The sequence below is a fragment of the Typopeltis vanoorti genome, chromosome 9 (assembly GCF_054136105.1).
Source record: "Typopeltis vanoorti isolate ZY-2024b chromosome 9, IOZ_Tvanoo_1.0, whole genome shotgun sequence".
NCBI classification, from domain to species: Eukaryota; Metazoa; Arthropoda; class Arachnida; order Uropygi; family Thelyphonidae; genus Typopeltis; species Typopeltis vanoorti.
In genome coordinates, this window is record NC_143557.1 from 66608018 (window position 1) to 66629012 (window position 20995).

General features: G+C 35.8%; 1 protein-coding gene across 2 annotated transcripts in view; it reads left to right on the forward strand.

Annotated features, from left to right (window-relative positions):
* Positions 1–3060: 3060 nt before the first annotated feature.
* Positions 3061–20995, forward strand: part of Asciz (ASCIZ zinc finger protein) — a 68057-nt gene continuing 50122 nt past the window's right edge. For both annotated transcript variants that reach the window (XM_090397549.1, XM_090397548.1), the window contains exons 1-2: positions 3061–3193; positions 12329–12384. The gene's annotated coding sequence lies outside the window, so the exon portion shown is untranslated. The remainder of the gene's footprint in view (positions 3194–12328; positions 12385–20995) is intronic.

Here is a 20995-nt window from a genome sequence, read left to right on the forward strand (position 1 = left end):
TTAAGCGGTACTCAGTGAAGAGAGACGGCTCAAATGTGCCGCCATCTCGTGGTCCCTAACACAATATATTTAATGTCTGAAAAATTATGTGGGTTCTACGGTCGATTTTATTTTTCTCTGTAAAAATAATCAAGCATTTAATTTGTTAGGTTTCATTCTATCTGCAGCTAAAATACTTAAACGGATTACCATTGCGGACGTTCTTCATTCATTGATTACAGTTTTCGTAAAGCCTAGGGATAATTAGTTCTCATCATACCTTCTGGTTTTAACACTCAGAGTTGCTTCTTTCCCACTACTAGTTGAAGGAGCACTGGTATCTTCATTTCCATCACAATTTCAGGAAACGCTTAATGATCAGCTGTTCATAATCAAGTCATTTAAGAGGTAAACAAATCAGCACAATTGCACGGAAACAAGCGCCAATGAGATGTCATTAAGTCGCTGCTTTCAGCTACGCGTGTATAGTGCTGCCCGGAAGAAGATGCGGCCGCTGCCGAACTATAAACACTGTTTCTTGCACACGCGTTTTATAAGTGCGAGTGAAGAAAATAATTATTAGTTATTTTGAAATTCATGATAATTAAAACCTGTATCATCAAAAGTTTTTCTTTCTGTATTTCTTTTTATTTTTAAAACTGATTTTTAAGGTTTTAATTTTTATCTGTAGGAAAGTATGCCGCATCCCCTTCCAAGCTATTCGCGCTCCCCGGGGGGGGGGGGGGAGAATAGCTTGGAAGGGTCGCGCCACACAGTTTGGGAATCACTGCCTTATGGAATTACGGACGTAAGTCGAGGGTGACTGTATATTCATATTTGGCTTGAACTGCTTTGGCAAATAATTTCGGTTATTACAATCATAGCAAGTGCTACGCTCAGAAGAACGGATACACTAATCACACCATCATAGCGAGGCATATAAATTCTGAAGGTCATCCTATTTGGCACTTTTTTAAAAAAAAAAATCCTTTCTTCCTCCATGATACCTGGTCCTCAGACGAAGAGCATTTCCATCTAAGCGGTCATCTAAACAGACGAACCTACAGATTTCTTGATTTCTTGACACCTGAATTTCTCCAAAAGAAACTTCTTCAGGGCAAGAAGGTCACCGCATGGTGTGCATTTTCCGGATATGGCATAATTGGGTCCTGCTTCATTGAAGAAGGTGATGTGACCAGGGCCGTCGCCAGATTAGATCGCGCCCTGAAGCAAACAATTAATATCGCCTCTGATGGATTATAAATCGTAAATGTAAGAAAATCTCCAATTGCTATTTTGTTTTTATTACAAGAGAAACATTAATTCAAAACAATTACATAATAATATTAATCAAATGTTTGCGCTATGGGGATATCGCACAATAAAACAGTTTATAAGCTCTTCTAAATTTAAATTATAATCCATGTCTGTCGATATAGTTGTTAGAAAACCAGTCTTTCTTGGGTCATTGCTTTTCGCAATTTTTTATCAGTTTAAGCTTGGAAAAAGTTTTTTCCGCACTTGCTATGCTAACAGGAATTGCGACGGCGCCTATCGCAATATGGCTTAACGAGCGCGCCGTGAGGCAGGCTGCCTCTATGCTACACCCTATCAATGGTACTGGATGTGACGTTGAATGGCGATCGCTACAGCATAAGTGTGTTGGTTCCTTTCACCCAAGATTTGCATAGAACGCGTTGTGCAAAAAACATTCCATTTCGTGCACAGGTATTCGAACAGAATGGAGCGACCTGTCACACTTCACGCAGTTCTAGAGCCTATTTATCAGAACACTTTTCCGGGAGGCTCTTTTCAAGGTTCACAGAATTCCGGTAAGGAAATTCTGTGAACAGGAATTCCAATTTCCTGGGAATTAAATGAATTCCTTGAAATCATTGGCGCACCCAGGGAGGGGGACAAGGGGCCCTGGCTCCCCCAAAAGAAAAAAGAAAAAAAGGACTAGAAAATTTTCCAAAAATCTTTTCCTAATTAAAATTCCTTTTTTTAAAAAAAAATTTATGTTGTGTCATGTCTTCTATTTCTATACTACTTATGAATTAACGGTCACATAAGGTGGGAATACCCTATAGCTCTCGGGAATCACAGCCGTTGTGAATGCAAGGCGAACGAAGTATTGCTTGGGCAATACTTTGTTCGCTCGAGTCGGGCCATAGATCACTGGTATCATGTATTGGCGATCACTACAGATGCTCAGTCATAGGTCGTATGCAATGCGTAGTGTGTATTCTTAAATCGTCTACTCAACTCACCCGCCCCCCCAGATTAAATCTTGAGTAATCGACCCCCTCCAAGATTAAATCCTGAGTGCGCCACTACTTGAAATTCCCAGGTTTTTTTACGGGAATTCGAGCTTTACTGAAATTCCAAGTTCACGGAATTCCCGTAAGGGAATTCCGTGAACCTGGGTCATGGGGGGAATAACCATCCCTTCAACTTATCCGAAATTAAAGCGTCAAGTGATGTGAAATCAAGAGAACTTGAAGGATATGTTGAAGGGATGGGTATTCCCCGTGACCCACCTTCGAACCTTGTAAGGAATAAAATTACACAATATGCCCAGCGGATATCCCGATCCTTCTTCTCCAGGATGACAGAGAACCTTCGCATATGCAACGAAACCTATCTTGAAAGACAAAGTGCCAATTTCGAGCATGTAATCGACCGTCGTTAAGGCCTTATTCGACCAAGATTCCACCAATAGTTGTGGATATACATATCATCAGGTGTAAACATATATTTCTTTGTTAATAAACTTGTTTACTCCATAACATATTTTTGTAGTTATTCGGTACTGTTTTCTGTGCCATACTATATATTGCGTGATTACCAACCCAACAATATGTTGGATGGTCCAACATATATCTGATATCATTACACTTAACGACATCATTTAGATATATATATTATTGCATTATGAACTCACAAAAACGGGAAAACATAGTTTCCGTAATTAAAATTTCGGGTTCACTTTTATTAATTGAAGAGGAAGTATGATTATAATTATTTCTACTTTCAATCACGAAAAACACGAGGGCGCTATAGTTTGTTTTGTTGAAAGAACGCACGTCTGCAATGGATTGATGTTTTGTTTTTAAAGTATTGTAAAAATGATTAAAACACACGAAAAAAAGTTAAGCAGGTGGAATAAGTATCTTTCTAGTGATTATAACTATTATGTTACAAGAATGAACAGGTGAGATCTCTTAATTATATTCTGCATATTTACTATGTATCAAAAAGCTTAAAAGATGCTGAAGAAATGTTGCACGTGATGCCAAGAGACTTCGATGCTTTAGATTAGACATTGGAGTCTAGCAAGATACGTGGCTACAAGAACCGGTTGTAGGATATTAAAGTACTGGTGCTGAAACGTTTTCCTTTTGGAAGTCAATGCTTAAATTTTTCGTTCCGTCGAATTATCTTGTGGTTGTTTTGGTTGCAATTCGGATATTTGTGATATGGGAGCTGGATTGGAGAGGTTATTAATCGTTATTGCAGGTCATATTTGATTCTAGCTTGCTATTACTAGATTTAATACTGATTGGATATGTTGCAGTTCGGAATTAAAATATGGAGCTTTAAGGGCAACTACAACTGAGATCTTAACAAAACGTGGTTGTAATCGAATGAAGTGGCGTCATCAAACACGATTCAACAGAGAAAATTTAGAGGACTTCAGACAATTAAAAAAATATAAACATGAAATCAAAATAATTAATAAACGAAATCCACCAATGTCTTTAATCCCTGGTAGCTGTCTTCCAAACACCAAAACGGTAAATAATAATAATTATTATTAAGAGAGACCTTCGGGGAGTCTTCAACTCATTGAGAGAGGCCATTCTCTTATTCATTCACACTACCTTCACTCAACACATTCAGGGTCAATCCATTCCAATCACACAAACACACCACTCAGGGAGAAAAATCTAGCTCACCCCACCCCCTTACAGCCTTCATTCTCAATTTGCTTTCTCCATTCCTCATAAAATGAAATTCCATCTACTAATATCCTGTACCACACTCACAAAAGTTTAAGTCTCAATTATAACATCTTTCTCCTATTTGCTAGTGCCTAACTCCACAAATTCTCAATCCGTCTTCATAATCTGTATTCCACAATCCTGATATCATTTCAAATACCCTCCTTTGCATCTCCACTGTATCAGAATTGTCATGGAAACCAGACCCACCCACAATAGTCAAAGTGAGGTCTTATCGAGGCCTTGTAAAGAGACAGAAACATCCTTATCTTTACACTTCAAGGTTTGTGTAAAGATAAATTTCAATCGAAGGTGAGTTAGCCGATCTCATACGGAGGTAGCAGGGTTTTTTCTCCCGGAAACTCGGGTTTTTCATCCCGCATACATACAAATCGGCCCTTCAGAACACACGCAATTTACAGACAAAAATTACTAGTTGTGGTGGTGTTGGAGGTGAGCGGTAGATGGCGTTGATGGAGATGATTCGTAGTAGAGGTTAGGTGTAGAGACAGTTGTAGGTGTCCTCCCGCGATGAGTCTTCGGACTCCTTGGAGGTATCAGGAATAATAATAATAATAATAATAATAATAATAAGGATGCATTGCAAATATCCTCTGAATTGTATTTGCAATCTTTGTTATATGGCCCTTGTATTTCAACTTCTTATCTACTCAAACTCCAAGATCCCTAGCGTGATGAATTCTAACATAATCCCACCAATATAATATTTTTATTACATGACACCTCCAGAGTTCACAGACTCATTGTAGGAGGGCACTCTACTCTGTCACTACACATCTGACTATCTCCCATATTACTTAAATCTCCCACTACACATAACTACCATCAAGGACATTGGATATCTCATCGCATAAAAGTGCATGACTTTACATTTACAGACACTGAACTGACAGCCATTTTCACATGCTTGCAATTCCAGCTTATTCAAATCATTCTGCCAGCAGTACTGCATTTCAGTTGTATTCCTAATTATCCTGTCTATCTTTGCATCATCAACAAACAACTGAAGATCCCCTTTCAAATATCATCAATCTATAGATTAAACAATGGTCCAAGGACTGTTCCATGGGACAAACCACTGGTCACCTTAAATCTTACAGACTCACATCCTCCATATACCACTTCTTTATCTGTCAGTCAGCCTATCCTCTTATCCATGCCAATAATTTATAATCCAATCCCATATTCTGCAATTTATACAACAGTCTTTCATGCTGTATCCTGTCAAAAGCCTTAGTAAAATCCAAAAGTATGGTGTATTCATTCTTCTTCGCCAACTCAATGGTAACATTATTGTAGAATATAAGCAAGTTGGTCAAACATGACCTTCCTTAGTAAACCCATGCTGTTCATTGCAAAGTTAAGTTGTCTGTCAACCCATTTCTTGCAAGCCCTAACCAACTTTTCCAAACTCTTCACTACCCCCCCCACACACACACTCCAGAGATAATGTTAAGTCAATAATTGGATAAATCAGTCTATTCATCACCATTATGCAATATTCCACTCCTGTGGAACTTCCCTTTTCTGGGACTCAGTATAATAGAAAAAATATATATATGCCTGGTTAAAGAAATAGCTAGTTCAGTTAAACACTCTTTTAGCATCTGTGCTGATATCCCATCAGTCCCTACTCAATTCTTGTTTAGGGTGTGCATCAGTCCAATAATAACTCAACATTAATAATATTAAAAACCACACAAAAATGTATTTATAGTCAAATAGTCCAATGCCATGACTAAGTAAAAAAGAAATTCAAGCGCAGTGTATCCAAAAATAAAATTTCTAAACACACACATACAAAATAAATACATAACACACAAGCCATTACCAACTTACAGCATCTCAGGCCTGCAGTTCTCAATAATTATCCTAACCTTTTAAAGTCAGTAAAATCAACAAACTACCCCACTTCTAACATCATGAGAGCCAACATTCTTGCATGAACTCGTGAAGTACCATTTCTGATATCATTCAAAAAGACACATTTTGTATAAAAAAAAAAAAAAAAATTGCATTTTATATAGTTCTCATAATCAAGCAATCAATAAGTTCCCTTCTAGTGAACTTATCGATAATGAATCAAGCAATCAATAAGTTCCCTTCATTAATATATGATATAATATACAAGGTGGTCCATAAGTCCCAAAGGAGTTTTAAAACAGAAATAACTTTTTCGGTTATTAATTTTTTCAGGTATTCTGGAGCATTTTGGGAACTTAATCATGGAAAAGTTCATAAACCAGCAACTAACCAAAATTCTGAAGGAAAAAAAAACATTTTTGGCAAGTGAATAATTTTGCAAAGATTTGCAATTAATTGGCAATCATGTTTTTCAGATAGGATGGCTCTGGACTTCTTCCTGTGGGGTAATCTGAAGGTAGAGATGTATGTGAACAAGCCCCAGACAATCCAACAGCTGAAAGAGAACATTCGTACAAAAATTAGGTTACTGCAGCCAGAAACATTAATGGGTATCATGAAACATGCCATTGAAAGGACCCATCTTTGTGAAGCCAAAAATGGAAGGCATTTACATTATGTGGTTTTTCATAATGAATAAAATCTCCAGGTTCTGTATTTCATTATAACAAAAAAAATAAATAAAAATAATTTAATGAAGTATTAAATGTTTTTAAACCCCTTTGTGACTTATGGGTCACTGTATATGCCATGGTTTTGTTGACTCGGCTATTACAGACAGGTAGTGTTGTTACACCAACTTGGTGCTATTTATGTTCTGTATTCTTACCAGTCTTCCTGTAACTTATTTTACACATAGCCAGGAACATTTCTGGTATACTTTCTTTCCAAGGCTGCCCATTGAACTTCTTGTGTTTGCCATGAAGTTCATGTTCCTTTTTTTGAAGGATATCAGAGTTTACCACTGAATCTTCAAGGTTTGGCTCGTCATTTCCAGCTCTCTCCAATAATATTTTGTATATTTTTGAATCTACAGCTCACCTCTGAAAGCAGCTCACCTGTTGATTTTTTTTTTTGTAAAAAAAAAAAAAAAAAAAAAAAAAAAAAAAACTTTTAACATATTTTTCTTTTTGTGACATTAATTTTTTATCCTCAAAACTAAACTGTGAGCCCATATTTAATACCCCTCCTCCCAATACCTAAAACTGTATGCACTATATGATGGTAGCTTACACTCCCAAGATGTAAGCAAATCCATGTGACTTCTGGGACATCACCAGAAGTGACATCAAGGCTGACCAACACACCACCACTTAGAAGAATAGAAAAATAGTTTTACAGTAAATTTCAAAAAGAATGTGTGTATGTCAAAGTTTACTTTAATTAGATAATTAAGGTTTACTTTATATGTGCATGTGTTATATTAGGAATTGGAGTTTATGGTGGGTATTTGGATGGATTTATTTTTTGAGGGTGGGCATAATGGATGAGTATTTGTTGTGGTGGCAGGTGGGATGAGTTTTTTTTAGGTGGGGCACAGTGGGGTGGGTGTATGTTAGCTCCCAAGGACCACAGGCTAGAGGTATTTAGTTCTTGATGCCCACATTTCTGGTATTGTTTTTTTCATGTTTTTTTTGTTTGTGTTAGGATGGCGATTTGTTTATTTCACTGACTTTAAACAGTCATGTTAGCTCTCTGTGCTCATGCCCATGGAGAGCTAACACACCCATTCACCTGCCACCTATCTGCTTTATCCTATCTCAAGAATGCCTCCCCCCCATTAGCCTGTCTCACCCCACTTCATCAACTCATCTCCCCTCAATAACATACCCATCCACCATGACCACTACTTCAAAAAAAAAACACGCTACCATACACAGCTGCCCCCACAAAACAATGACACACACATCTCTCAAAAATCACCTTTATCTCCCCCCCACACACACACACACCTGCCCCAACTCAAAAAAACACACCAGTATACGACACCGTATTCATCATAAAAATAAACTATTTTCCTAAAATAATGCACAAACATGAAGTAAAACTTCAATTGTAATCAACATGCACATGTTCTCTTTTTTTTTTTTTGAAATTTTCTACAGAATTATTTTTTTTTATTCTTTTGCATGGTGGTGCATTTTGTTTCTATTCTGTGCGGCAGTGCATTGGTTGGCTTGACATCACTTCCAGTGATGTCCCTAATGTTACCAGAAGTGATGCCCACTAAGTCATGTGGATTTGCTTACTTCAGCTGTTGGAGAATAGGCTACTGTCATATAGTCATACCAAGCTGGTGCATTGATTAAATATATAATAAAAGTTCTGCTTACAGTTAATGACCATCAAGGAAGGAATATAAGTTATACTTTTTAACATACTGTTTTCATTTTTGTGTGTTCAATTGAGATTATCAGTGTTCCCTGGATTTTACCTGTATGTAACTGGGCTCTTAACAGTTTCAAAATGGGAGCCATTTCGATTTATACACTGAGTTGAATGCAGAAATAAACTCAGTGCTGCCAGTTTGAAAAATATGCTTTCTTAGAAAGGCAATCTAATCTTACCTTGTATTACTATTGTTACAATTGATAAAAACAAAGATAAAGTAAAAAATGTTAGTTATCCATAAAAGTGATCATTTTATTTTTGAAATGGAAAAACTTTTAATGGTGTGGATTAATGATGAAATCAAACTGGTTGGCATGCTCCCTTAAGCCAAGCTATTCAGAGTAACTTTTACATTTGCAAAAATTATTCTTTTTTTTGTTTGTTTGCGTGATGCTCACACAACCAAGGCATGGAAATTAATGTTTTATGTCATTTATTATTATTATTATGTGACACCTCCAGGGAGTTCAAAAACTCATCGAGGGAAAGCATGCCAACAGCATCGAATGATTGATTCCCTCCCAACTACTAACCACACTAAAACTTGCTTAACTTTTTTTTGCGAGCCATTAATAGCAGAGGCTCTACCAATCGACCAACCTTTATGCACATATATGACTGCTTTAAAAGGTTATTAACACCATTATATGCATTTACAAGTGGGGAGGGAGGGATGGAAAGGGTAGTGATTAGTGATTTGACTGTAGTCTGGAACCTAACGTGTTGTATGACTGGGTATGCCTTTATCTGGCATATCCCCAAAAAACAATACTGTCAGAAGCAATAGTAGTCATTTGGGCTCCTATTATGAAACTTGGTGTTTGCATGTACAAAATGGTTGCCAATCCATTTTCTCAGATAATGAAATGAGATATTACTTTATATACAATAATCTACCATTTATCTGTCCTTCAATTAACTGGCCCTTGCATATTAACTGACTTTTTGTACAGCACCATGTCAGTATACTTAATTATCTGATCCTTCAGTTATCAGAGCAACATTTTGCCTTCCTGATGTGGTCAGATAAATGGTAGATCATTACTGTATGTATTAGCCCTAAAAAAAAAAAAAAAAAAAAAGAGATTTAAAGCTTATATCACAACACATTAGTTGCAGTGTAGGCAAGTGGTTAAGGAAAACAAAGACATTTCCTGACAGCTGGGAAATTTCTTGAGCAGCTGGTGGGTTGCATTCTTTAGAGAAAAGAATGAGGAAGGTTTTTATAGAAAATTAAAGTAGATTTAATGAAAGAAGAAAAATTGGTTTGGTGGATTTGAAGCTGGAGAGTAAACAAATGTTGACCAGCATCAGATCTTATAGGCTTAAAGGAAAATGGAGAAATGGTCAGTTCAATGAAATAGCCCATAAAATGCATATAACAGGGACATAAGCCAGATGTAGAAAACAAAACGCTGTGAAAATGTTATTGGTGTGTGTGTGTGTGTGTGTGTGTGTGTGTAATTAGCTATTAACTAGATTTTGTTCTGCTATGGAAAGCTTCAATCATTTTTAGAAAGATTTTGAAACATGACTTCAAATGCATAGTATTCCAAAGTTAGATTTAGAATTTATATAGAGCTAACATTTGTACAGGTAAGAAGTAGAGTTGAGTAGATAGACAAAGGCATCTAGGTTTTTAAGGAGATGTGTTTTTGTAAGGAAGCCTATAAATGTAAGTGAGACAAAGACGAACTCTAGTTTTGCCTGAAGATATAGATATTATCGAAAATAATCGGGAAGGAGAGTGAAATTCTGTGCAAGAAATAAAACAGAATGGCATATTGGTAGCAGGTGCATTTCACAAGTTGTCCATTTCCTACTGAAAAATGACAAGGAGATCAACATTTAAGGCACTTAGGAAGTGTCTTAAAGCTTGGATTGAGAAAATCCAAGAAAAACTGCAAGGTTTCAGATAAAGAAGAGGAATGGAATACTGATCAGGTTTATGGTTAGTAAAAGAAGGTAGTTATATACAGGAGGAAGAGTGTAGGTGAAAGTATGGACCTCCAGATCCACTGTCATTGACAGGAAAAATCAGGAGAAGATGTCATCACAGCAAATAACCATAGAGGAAATTGGTGATCCAACTGCAGCAGGTAAAAAGCAGACCATGTGACATAGTAAGTAGACCTTTATGCTAGACTTGATCAGATACCCTTTAAAATGTCAAAAGTGGTCACATGAGTTGCTCTAAATCATTCCATGACTTATCCATAAGTGGGTACAAGGTTGTGGAATAAGATTGGCAGAATCCATATTTTATAATCACAATGGATTCTACTACTTAATTGGTATACCTTTTAGATATTGAAATTGGCTCTTGATGACTTTCTCCATGATTTTCAAGAGAACTAAAACAGTGGTGATTGGAATGGACTGAATATAGATTTGCTTTAGGATAGGTGTTAATTTTAAATCTTAAGCAAAATTGGGAGGATTATTCTTCCCATAAACTCAGATTTTTTCCACTGCTGAAGACAGGTTAACTAGCCAGAAAAATGCACACAATTAGCAGCTACTACACTGGCCTCATAGTTTTTTTCATTCAGAAAACTTAACACAGCTGAGGGATAATCAGAAAGCTTACTGTTGGTCAGTGGCGCACGCAGGATTTAATCTTTGAGGGGGGGGTCGAGTTGAGTAGACTATTTGAGAATACACACCACGCATTGCATACGACCTATGACTGAGCATCTGCAGTGATCACCAATACATGATACCCGTGATCGCTGGCCCGCTTGGGCAAACAGAGTATCGCCCAAGCACTACTTTGTTTGCCTTGCATTCACAACGGCTGTGATTCCCAAGAGCCAGAGGGTATTCCCACCTTATGTGAATGTTAATTCATACGTAGTATAGAAATAGAAGACGCGACACAACATAACTAATAATAATAATAAAAAATTAATTAGGAAAAGATTTTTGGAAAATTTTCTAGTCTTTTTTTTCTGTTTGGAGGGTGCCAGGGCCCCTCGGCCCCCTCCCCGGGTGCGGCAATGCTGTTGGTAGCAAAGTTATTCAGATTTTCTTTCTGACAAGAGTTCTATGAGTACAAATGAGCTGTTCTTGGTATAGTGGGAAGTAATTTATTGTGCAGGAGTTGCAGGAAGAAATTGACTCAAGGAGGTCAGCCTTTGGTTAATGTCATGATGGTACTGATGTTGACATTGGTGGAAGCATAAAAGAACAGAATTCAGCCTTGGTAGGAGACAAGACAACTGAATTTGCCCTTTGAATAGGAAGTGAGCCTTTTTGCCTTGCTGCTAGTTTGTTGCATCTGCTGTGTAAGCTAAAGGCTGAATGTGAACATGAAGTATCAAGCTACTTGCAAATTGCTGAAGTTTTACTTGGACTGCCTTGATATACTTTTTTTTGAGAACCAAGGCTTTGAAAGTAGTTGGATTTTGAATGGCATGTGGAATGAAAGCTTTCATTCCAGCAAAATTATTTCAGTTAAGTTAGAACAGGTGTTTGGATCAGGATAGCTAAAATAGTGGGACTGTGGAAAGAAGTCATGAAGTGCACCTCAATCAGTACTATTTATATAATGCTAAAGGATGCAAGACAAAGTGGCAGTGTGGAAGATCTTCTCTAATGCAGAAGAAGAAACTTGAAAAATCTTGATGTCTGAGTTACTTGGTGGGAAGGGAGGGGGCTGAGATCTGCGGTCTATTTAGAAGGATAACTGGTTAAGAAAAAAAAAAAAATTCGAGGTTGATGGGAAAATAGTGAGGATCATCTGTTAATTTCTGATGGGTAGCTTAACAATTTGTTACATCATTGCTAATAACAAATACTTCTTTGACATTTTCTTATAGTTTAGTAAGCAGAACTGGAGAAGGGAAGCCAGTTTGAGTTATGGATGTTAAGTTCCAAAAGAAGATGGCTTGACCCACTGTTTAGACTGGAAAATTTGGAATTGATCTGGTATTTATGATGTATTAACTTTATTTAGATTATAATATAGGCTTAAAATTTCATTTATATATTTTTTTTTTCTTTTTCAGAAAAGAAATTTTGCCTTAGGAATGAAAAATGGTATGACTTGAAGCAAGCCTTCAAGGTGATTGTCAGTTTTTTTTTTTCTTTTTTTTCCTACCATAATGAACATATTTGTTTAACAGTTATAAATTTATAATATACATTTGTTCAGTTATATCTTAAAATTGAAACTGAAATCTGAAAGAATCCCTTTCCTTTTAAAAGTTATGTAGAAATATGTGAACAGCATTGGAGAGCTAATTAGACATTTATTTGATAGGAAGCTTTTAGCTTGGTTTGCAATTTTCAGTCTTTACAGAAAAGTAGAAATAAATAAATTACAAAGTGAATTTTTGTAAAATGGGAAATCTGAGCTTCTGCTTGTTAATACTTTTCTTCACAAAATGAAAGCTGTTCAGATATTTGTCCATGTTAGTTATGTTGCTGTTTGTCACAAGTTCTTTCCCCCCAGGGAAGAAACCACATGCTGATGACTTAACTGTCATGACTCCAAATCATATTTTAATTTAGAAAACTTTAACATGATGAGCGAATTATGTAGCGTATTCTGAAAGTCATTGTAATGTTCTCTTTGGTCAGGTTTGGATGTTGCATCCAAGGACTCGAATGTCGGATCTGATTTCATCTAGATGTGACATTACCTACACATTTATAATATACATTTGTTCAGTGATATCTTAAAATTGAGTTTGCAAAAAAAAAAAAAAAAAAAAAAAAAAAAACACTGGAAACAGATTTTTTATTCTGCAGACATCCAGATCTGCCTGAAAACATGTTAAATTAACAAACAAAATACATTTCATAAATGGAGTAGAGTTGGGTGGAACAATATAGAACCAAGTCCGTATTTCCTTTCCAAGATGAGTCCCAGGACTTATAGTGTCTTTTAAGTGATTTTTAACTTTGAAGATGTATGCTCAGTTTGTATAAAATACTCCATATGCATTCTTCAAAAAAAAAAAAAAAAAATTATTTTAGTGCCATTCCAGAAGACAGTAATGTGATGTATAACATTTGCCTACATATCGATAATCAAATACTGCTTTTCAATTCCACACACACACACGTCACATTTATGTGCTACTAATGATACGTCTACTGCAACATTTTACCAGGATTTGTTCATCTGATTGCAATATTTATTTATGGTAATATAGACTGGAAGCAAAAGACTGTATCTGGGGGTAAAGAAAATGAATTTTTGGAGTTTTTGAAAGACAATTACCTTAGGCAGTACGTAATGGAGGGTAATGAGGATCAAGAGTATTGGATTTGATCATCTCATCAGATGATGTTATTATATATTATAAACGAGGTGTCAAATCTTCCACCATTTGGTGAGAGTGACCACGAGGTGATCATTTGCAGGGTGACCAGTCATTTGAGGATGTCTATTAGAAAGGGATATATGTGGAATTATAAGACTGGTAATTATGAAAAGCTCAGGAAACAGCTTGCGATAATAAATTGGAAGGAGGAACTGGATAGAAAGAATATCAATGCTGCTTGGGCCCTACTTAAGCACTATTTGGTGGAGGCAATATCACAATGTATTCCAAAGGTTAAGAGGGTAAATAGAGCAGGTGTGAAATGGGTGAATCAAGAGATGAGGTATGCAATCTGGAAGAAGATATTATTGAAGAAACACAATATGAATAGTTATAACAACCAGTTGCATGAGAAATACAGAGCAGCCGAGGAAGGTGACTCGTTTGATAAGGGTAGCAAAAGTGCAGTCTGAGCAGCAGTTAGCTAAAGCAGCCAAAAAAAATCCTAAGGAGTTTTTTCGATATGTGGCCAATAAAAGAAAGAATGATTATGATAGGATGGGATTGATTGGTGAAAATGGAGGAATGATATCTGCTGCATGGGATATAGTTGAGATATTTAATGAGCAATTTATAAAGGTATTTTATTCTTATGAATGTGACATCTGCATGATGCAGTAGGAAAGAAGGTGGAGGAACTGTTAGTAAGTGAATAGGAGGTATATGAGGAATTGAATAGACTTGATGTGAATAAAGCTGTGGGACTTGATGCTATTTCACCACGTGTCTTGAGGGAATGTGCCAGAGAGTTAACAACAGCTTTTGTATATCTTTTCAACATGTCTCTTACTGGGTCAAGTTCCAAAAGAGTGGAAAGAGGGTAAAATTGTTCCAATTCATAAAGGAGGTGATAAGGGTAGAGCTTTGAATTATAGACTATTCTGTGTGTCTGGAGTTGTGGTTAAGGTATTAGAGAAGTTAGTTAGGACCAAGATTCAGAATTGGGTTGACAGTAGAAAAATACTCTTTGGTGGCCAGCATGGATTTACTAAAGGAAGATCGTGCTTTAACAATCTGCTTACTTTTTATAATTAAGTGACAAATGTGTTGGATAAGGGTGTTGCATATACAGTGGTATATTTAGATTTTGCAAAGACATTTGATAAATTGCCACATGGCAAGCTGGTAATTAAATTGGAACGAATGGGGCTGAACAGTAGATTAGATTAGTTTGCTGGATTGGAGATTGGCTGTCTGATAGGTATCAGCGAGTTGTCTATGGAGAAGTGATATCCCAAAAGAGGAAAGTTACTAGTGGTGTAACCCAAGGGTCTGTTTTGGGTTCATTGCTATTTAATTTGTATGTAAATGATATTTGGAGAGGTCTGAATGGTGATATGCAGTTGTTTGCAAATGATACAAAGTTGGGGAAAGCTATCAGGAGTAGAGCAGATACTGTAGTTTTGGAGGACTTGAATACACTGGTTGAATGGGTAAATGAGTGGGGATGTCAATTTAATGTTGCAAAGTGTAAGGTTTTGAAATATGGGAAGCAGAGATGGGATGTAGAGTACACAATTGGTGGAAATATCTTGCATGTGGTAGAGGAGATGAGAGATTTGGGAGTGATTGTAGACAAGGGCCTAAAATTTCGGGGACATGTTACTAAAATTGTGAGGACAACACATAGTGGGAATGATGCGGAGGGAACTGACTTGTAGAAGTAAGGATGTTATGGTTTTCCTTTGTACAAGGCTTTCATCAGGCTACATATGGATTACTATGCACAGATTTGGTCACCTGGTTTTCAAAAAGATGAAAATGTGTTGGTAAAAGTTCAGAGATGATCGACTAAGGTGGTTTCTGATCTCTGGAATGTTGAGTATGAAGACAGATTGATAAAATGCAATTTGCAGGAATTGGTGGATAGGAGTCGAGATGATATGATCGAGACTAAGCTGCTAAGAGGTTATTAACAGATTAATGTCGGGGAGGTTTTGCACAGAATGGGTGAAAATAGGAAGAGAACAAGAGATTATCCCTGGAAGCTGTATAAGGAGTGAGGAGCAGGTTTTTTGCATGGAGAGTGGTGAGTGATTTTAATGTATTGCCCGAGAGTGTGGTGAGCACAGAGACAGTAAATATATTTAAGGCATAGTATGATAAACTGTGTGTATAACAGTGGACCTCCCACGATAAGTCTTTGACTCCATGGAGGTTTATAATAATAATAATGTCCATATCTAAGTCTATATCATGAAGTTTTTTTTGGAATTGTTCATAATCTGAGCAGAACTGACCATTTTGAATGCATGGTATTTTTAAGCAAGTGCGTATAAATTTTCCTGTAGATAATGCTGGGGAATTTCATGCTCTTCCTGAATTCTTCTTGTGTCATGTTCAATCAACTTTGCTATGCCTGCCTGTATTTTGAACATTGTCTAAAATTATCTTAGTTGAGTTTTACATATTGAATAAAAACTGGTTTATGTAAGACTCATTCATAGAAATTTGAATGAATCATCTTAAACTCATCATCATATGTAACAAGGATTTGGGCCTAGCATGACCTGTTCCGGCCTTAGAAGTCATCGTTTAAGAAGATGTCCTGGTTTTCTTTTTCCTAATGGTTTGTACTTTAAGGCTTGTTTTGGTAATCTTTCTGTTTTCATTCTTTGAACGTGTTCCATCCATTTATGTTTATATTTTTTAATTTTTTCTATTACTGGTTCTTGGTTTAATTCTTTCATAATTTCTTCGTTTCTTTTGTGATCAAATAGGGTATACTTTGCAGTTTTTCTCATAAACTTCATTTCTGCTGTTATTAATCTTCGTTTGTCTTTTTTGTTTTATTGTCCAGTTTCGCTTCCATACATTAAGACTGGTAGGGCTAATGTATACTTTTAGTCTGGTTTGTTTTTGAACTAGGTTTGGTTTAAATATATAGAGTTAATTACACCTGTTATTTTTAAATATTGTGCAATTTTTACTTCTATTTTATTCTATTTCATCTTCTAATCTTTTATTGCTTAACCATTTATGATAGGCTTCTTCTTTTTTTCTTCTTAATTATTTCTTTGATTGTATCATCCCAGATCTTCAGTTTTTTCCCTTTTTATTTAATTTTTTGGTCTTTCCTAAGGTTTCATTTGCTGCTGCATTTAGTATCATTTTTATATTAAGCCTTTCTATTTCTTCATTTTGTTTTATTTTATCTTGATATTGGTTAATTCTTTGTTCATATGGCCATTGTACATCTGTATCATTCAATAGTCTAGTTTTATAAACAAATGTTTCAATTTTTCTTTCTGTTCTTGTTACTTGTAGCCATTTAGGTGGTAATCTTTAATTTTATTTTAAAAAGGAAGTGGTCACTGCTTATTTCATATCCTCTGTGAACTCTAACATCTAGTGAAAATTTTGATGTCTTTTCATTTAATATAAAGTAATCTAATATTGATTTCCATCCTCTTGCTGCCCAAGTATATTTATGTATGTCTTTATGTTTATAGAAGGAATTCATTATTTTTAGGTTGTTATAAACTACAAAGTCGATCCATTTTTTACCATTCCTGTTTAAAGTATGTTCTAGATGTATTCCTATATTATTATTAATTTTCGTGTTTCCAATTGTTGCATTTAAGTCTCCTGCTAAAATTACATAATCATTTTTATCTATTTTATATGTTTTGTAGCTGATTATAAAAATCAGTATTATCCTATTATCCTGTTCTCTTCTTTCTGGGACATATAAACCAATTATTGTTAAATAGCCTCTATCTATTTTTATTCTAGCTTCTGTTATTCTTTCATTCCATAATTTACAATGTTTTAACTGTTTTGAAAGGGAGTTATGAATCCAAATCATGACTCCTGCTTGTGCTCTTTGGTCTCTGTCCACTCCACTGTATATCACATTAAAATTTTCGGTTCTCATAGTTCCTTTGAATTTCTTTTTTGTTTCGGCGATTACTGCTATTTTAAAATTTCTTTCATTTAATAGTTGGTCTAATTCTATTTCTTTATATGCTATTCCTCTTACATTCCAGTTTGCTATGTGTATTATATTTTGTCATTTCCATTTTGACTGTTTCCCTTCAAATTAATTTATTATCTATCAGGGTTCCAATATTGTCAGAACTTATATTTCAATTTTCTAAGGCACTTACTAAGCTAATCCACCAAGACCTTGATCTTACTCCTAGACTTTTTCCTATTATCCTGGCAAAAAATTTTGTTTTGCTAATCTTTCCTCTCGCATTAAAGTTACAATACCACCTAAGATTTAGCTCTGTTCACACATTCCTGAATGACAATGTTAAGTTCACTCCTAATATCCTTGTTTTTATTGATTCTACCGTTTTATTCAATATATTAAGGTGAAATGATTCCATCATTTCACCTTAATATATTGAATTATCATATTGTATATGCTATTAAATATAATATCATATTGTATATGCTTGTAAGCATCATCAAATTCCTGCCATGTACCCTCAAGGGGTGTACAGGATATGAAAGTACTACATGAAAAAATTACATCATTACTAACTTCCTATCTACAATTTTCCTCCAAATCAGTCTGTTACTTGTCAAGACTCCAACATTATCAGATCTTATATTTCTATCGTCTAAGGCACTTTGTACCGTATCAATCCACCTATATCTTGGTCTTCCCCTGGGTCGTTTTCTTGCCAACCTGGCAGAGAACACTTGTTTTGCTAATCTTTCCTCTCCCATTCTATTTAAGTGACCATACCACCTGAGATTAGCTCTGCTAATGCATTCCTGGATGCTGACAATGTCAAGTTCTTTCCTAATATCCTAATTTTTAATATGATATTGCCATTGATGCCATCTGTTCACGCCTCTAATCTTTCTCAGGACTCTCATATCTGCGGTCTCTAGTCTTTGGCCAAGTGTTTTACTTCTGACCCAACTCTCGGATCCATAAGTTAAGTTAAAACTGGTTTGAACACTGTCTTGTATACAGCTAATTTAGTGTTCCGACTAATTTCTTTCTTATTCTATATGAATTTATTCAATTGACTTCCCACCATACTAGCTTTGCTGATTCTGTTGTCTATTTCTATATTTAATTTACCATCTTCAGTAAAAATCGTGCCTAAATAGCTGAAATGTTTTACTTGTTCCACAGGTTCTCCATTCATAACACAGTTGACATTTTCAATGATTCTGCCTATTTTCATTGTCTTTGTCTTTTTATTGCTGACCTTCATACCATACCTATTACAACAGCTATTCAATTTAGTCAGAGAATCTTGCAGACTTGTAGCGGATTTATTTAGAAGTATAACATCATCCGCATAAAGCAAAGAGCTGACATTAACATCTCCAATTTTGATATCAGGTTTAACCACTTTCCTTCATAATGTGATCCATATAGATAATGAATAATAGAGGAGATAATGTACATCCGTGTCTCATACCAGATTTAACATTAAACCATCTTCCTGTACTTCCTTCAATTCTAACTGCTGACTTACAACTCAAATAAAGACTAAGTATTGCTTGATATAATGCCCCATCGACACCATATAACTGCAGCGTATTGAATAGCTTCTCTCTTGGCACCTTGTCATATGCCTTTTCCAAATCGACAAAACTTAAATACAGATCTTTGTTATATTCCCATGCTTTCTCGACTATTTGTCGTAAAGTGAAGATCTGATCCTGACAGCCTCTATTTGGCCTGAATCCAGCTTGTTCTTCACCAAGCTATTCTTCCACAATTCTTCTCAACCGTTTCTCAAGTATACTTGCATAGATCTTGCCAGGAACACTCAGTAGGGAAATACCTCTGTAATTCTCACATTCAGTTTTATTTCCCTTTTTATATATGGGTACTATGAGAGCTCTATTCCAATCATCGGGAATTCGTCCCTCTGTCCAGGCTTTCGGAACTATGCAGTGCAGCCACTGTAAGACTCTTATACCACCATACTTCAGCATTTCTGGTCGAATATCATCTACTCCTGCTGCCTTTCCACATTTCAAGCCTTTGATGGCCTTTTCTACTTCAAGTATGGATATGTATTCCTGACTGCATGTCTGGTCAGTGTTTTTTACCACTGTGCTGTCATCACTGCTTGTTTCATTTAGCAGTTTTTCAAAGTAATTACTCCATACTTCAAGGATATCTTTTTCTCCTGTTTTCATGTCACCTTTATCATCTCTAACTCCTTTTACAGTACTCTTTCCTCCATTCCTAAGCTTCTTCAACAACCTCCAGAATATTTTGCCACCTTCTTGATATTTATTTTCTATATTCTTGCCAAAGTCCTCCCATGACTTTTGTGTAGCTAGTTTTATACACTGTTTAGCTTTCTTACATTTGTCTCTGTATTCTGTAAGAGTAAAAGCTGACTTATTTGCCAGGAACTTTTGATATGCTTTCTTCTTTTCCTTCACTGCCTCTTTAACTTCCTCTGTCAACCAGGGAGTTCTGATTTTTTTATCCTTGCACACAACCTCACCACATGCCTCTCTGGCTGAATCAATCAGGTTTTTCTTCAGAGTTTGCCACTGAATCTCCAAGGTTTGATTCCTGTTCTTACACTCTTTCATTTTCTTTTCAATAATCTTTCTGTATTTTAGTCTACAGTTCACATCTGAGAGCTGCTCAACTTTTATTCGCTTTAAAACTTTCTTACATGTTATTCTTTTCAATATGAAATTCAATTTTATCCTGCTCAAGACTAAATAGTGATCACTTCCAATTTCAAATCCTCTGTACACTCTGGTGTCCTGCACCAGGGAGAAAACATCACTATCAACAATAACATAGTCAATGAGACTTTTCTTATTCCTAGCCTCTTCTCTCCATGTGAATTTGTGCATGGTGTTAGTAATAACCAGTCCATGTCCTGAGCAGAAAAGCAACAGATATTTGCCATTATTATTAGCTTTGCTCTTTTCTCCAAATTTTCTCAAAATATTTTTTTCTATGTCTCGCAATCATTTCCTACTCTGCTATTTAGATCCCCAACAAAGACCAACTTTTCCTTTTTCATTGTGTCAGTTGCTTTTTCTAAAGCCTCAAAAAATTCCTCCACTTCTACCTTAGTAGAACCTTCTGTGGGACCATAGGCACCAATAAGTCTCATTGTCCAGTTCCCCATTCTCATATTTGCCCACATTACTCTACTTGAGACTGACTGCCATTCAAGAAGATTAGCCTCATATTTTGTGTTGAATACTATGGCTACTCCTTCTTTTCCTTGATTGTCATTGCCTGAATATAACATTTTGTATTTATTGCTCAGAAAGATCTCACCAGTTTTGGTCTTTTTTGTTTCAGTCACCCCTATTATGTCGATCTGGTACTTATCTAATTCCTCAGCTAGCTCCATTTCTTTGCCATTCAGGCTTCTTATGTTGATA